Source organism: Myotis brandtii, unplaced genomic scaffold (assembly GCF_000412655.1).
Source record: "Myotis brandtii unplaced genomic scaffold, ASM41265v1 scaffold654, whole genome shotgun sequence".
Classification (NCBI taxonomy): Eukaryota; Metazoa; Chordata; class Mammalia; order Chiroptera; family Vespertilionidae; genus Myotis; species Myotis brandtii.
Window position 1 is genome coordinate 2,185,069 of NW_005370538.1, and position 2,925 is coordinate 2,187,993.

The window sequence follows — 2,925 nt, forward strand, 5'->3', positions numbered from 1 at the left end:
TGTGCCCTGACCAGGAATTGAACCATGACCACCTACCTGGTTCATAGGTTGACATTCAACCACTGAGCCACTCCGCCGGCTGGGCCTAACTATATTTGTATACAAGTCTTTGTTGGACATGTGGTTTGCAAATTTTTTTCCAGTAGGTAGTTTGTGATCTTCTCAGGATCTTTTGAAGTATAGTTTTAAATTTTGATGAAGTCTAATCTATTAATATTTCCTTTTGTTGATTATTATTTTGATGTCAAATCTAGGACCTATTTTGCCTAGCTCTAGGTACCAAAGCTTTTCTCCTATGTATTTATCTAAAAGTTTTACAATTTCCCATTTTACATTTAAGAGCATGATCTATTTTAAATTAATGTTTGCAGAAGATGTAAACTTTAAGTAGATGTTTTTGTTTTTCCTATGAAAAAATCTTTTTATAAGAGTTTCTAAATAAAGAATTCATTTTATTTGATGGATTATAGAAGAATTCAGAATTTCTATTTTATCTTGGTTGAGTTTTCAAAATAATTTGTTCTGGTTGCTGAATTTCTGTGAATAAAGTAATTTATAGTCCCTTAGTATCCTTTTTCTGGCTGCAGGAGCTATAATGATATCTTCTGTTTTATTCCTGATATTGGTAATTTGTAGCTTCTCATTTTTTTAGCAGTGCTATTAGAGCTATATCAATTTTAATTATTTCATAAAGAACTTGTTTTTCATTAATTTTCTCTACTTCCTCTTTTTAAATTTCATTGATTTCCCAAATCATCTTTATCATCTTTATGTTTTCTGTTTGTTCTGACTTTATTTTGCTTTCCTTTTTCTCTAATTTCAAGAGGTAGGAACTTAAATTATTGACTTGAGATCTTTACTTGTGTCTACAATAAACATTTAGTTCTGTAAGTTTCTGTCTCAGTACAACTTCAGCTGCATCCCACAAATTTTGATTTGTTGTATTTTGATTTCCATTTACTTTTATAGGCTACTAATTACAAAACCAGATGAAAATAGTACAAAAAAAACACACAACCAAAATACCCAGACCAATACCTCAAATGACCATAGATACAAAAATCTTCCACAAAATTGTAGCTGCCAATGTATAAAAATAATTATATCCCATGACCAAGTTGGATTTACTCTAGATATGCAAAGCTTCTTCAACATTAAAAAATCAATTCATATCATCTACTGTATCAACAGGCTAAAGAAAAATTAATTCAGAATCTCATGAGAAAAAAGACAGTCTACCATATTTACCCATTCTGCTGTTCTTTTCTTTCTAAAGTTCTAAACCTTCTTCTGTCACAATTTCTTTCTGTTTAGACATCTTTCTAAAAACCATTCTTTAATGGTAATTTGGGGAAATAGGTTCATAGTTTTCTTTTGTTTGAGACTGTCTTTATTTCACCTTCATTCCTAAAGAATATTTCATGGATCATTGAGTTTGTGATTGACTAGCCTCACCTGGCACTTTTGGGTGGGGGTGGAGGCTCATATCACTGCCAAACCCCACTAGGGAAATCTGATCCTTGCTTTTGCTGGGCAGGATATGAAAGAATAGTTTCTTGTTTGGGCCCCAATGAGGTGCAGTTTTTCCACTATGAAGATTAGTGGGATTGTTGTATCATGGTAAGTTTATGTTTAACTTTATAAGAAACTGCCAAAGTATTTTTACAAAGTAGCTGTACACTTTTGCATTTCCACCTGCAATGAATGAGTTTCCATTGTTCCATATCCTCACCAACACTTGTAATATCATTTTTATTTCTTTATGCTATATTTTTTAAAGTTCTACTATTATTTTAAAAATTATAATGGGCCCTTAAGTTACAAGAGCAACAAGAGTTGATCTACTTAGCAGATTCTAGTGTCTTTAGTAGTAGTATACTTTCAGAGAAAAATAATGAGAAGGAGCTGAAAGAAATTGGCTAGAACTACTCTCATCAACCCTGTTCCCCTTCTTAAACATAATCAGGCCTAGAAAGAGGACCTGAGGACATAATTTCCTGAGTAAATCTGTTTCCAAGCTGGGACTAGCAGCTAGGTATACCTGGTGTCTTATGTCTCTGGGTCTCATTTTCTCTTTTAGTCCACCTTTTTATATGAATCTACCTCTCTTTCTTTCTTTGTCATTGTCTTTGTGTGAAGTGTTTTCTATCTATGTCTTTTTCAAGTTTTATTGATATATAATTAACATATTGATATGATATAAGGTGTACAACATAAAGATTTGATATAGATATATATTGCAAGATGATTACCACAGTCAGGTTAGTGAATACTTCTATCACCTCAGATAGTTATCATTTGTGTGTGTATGTGTGTGTGTGTGTGTGTGTGTGTGTGTGGTGAGAAATATTAGATCTACTCTCTTAGCAACTTATAAGTATACTAGAGGCCCAGTGCACAAAATTTTGTGCACTCGGGGGTAGGGGGTCCCTCACCCCGGCCTGTGCCCTCTCCCAGTCTGGGACCCACTTGCTGGCTTAGGCCTGCTCCCTGGGAGATTGGGCCTAAGCTGGCAATCAGACATCCCTCTGGCAGCCTGGCAGTCCTCAGGGGACGCCCACTTGCCAGCAGGGAGCAGACCTAAGCTGCAGTTGGACATCCTTAGTGCTGGTGAGGAGGCAGGAGAGGCTCCCACCACCACCGCTGTACTGGCAGCCATCAGCCTGGCTTGTGGCTGAGCAGAGCTCCCCGCAGTGAGAGCACACTGACCACCAGAGGGCAGCTCCTGCATTGAGCGTCTGCCCCCTGGTGGTCAGTGTGTGTCATAGTGACCAGTCATTCCCAGTCTTTCTGCTGTTAGGGTCAGTTTGCATATTACCCTTTTACTATATAGGATAGAGGCCTGGTGCACGGGTGGGGGCCGGCGGGTTTGCCCTGAAAGGTGTCCCGGATCAGGGTGGGGGTCCTGCTTGGGTGCCTGGCCAG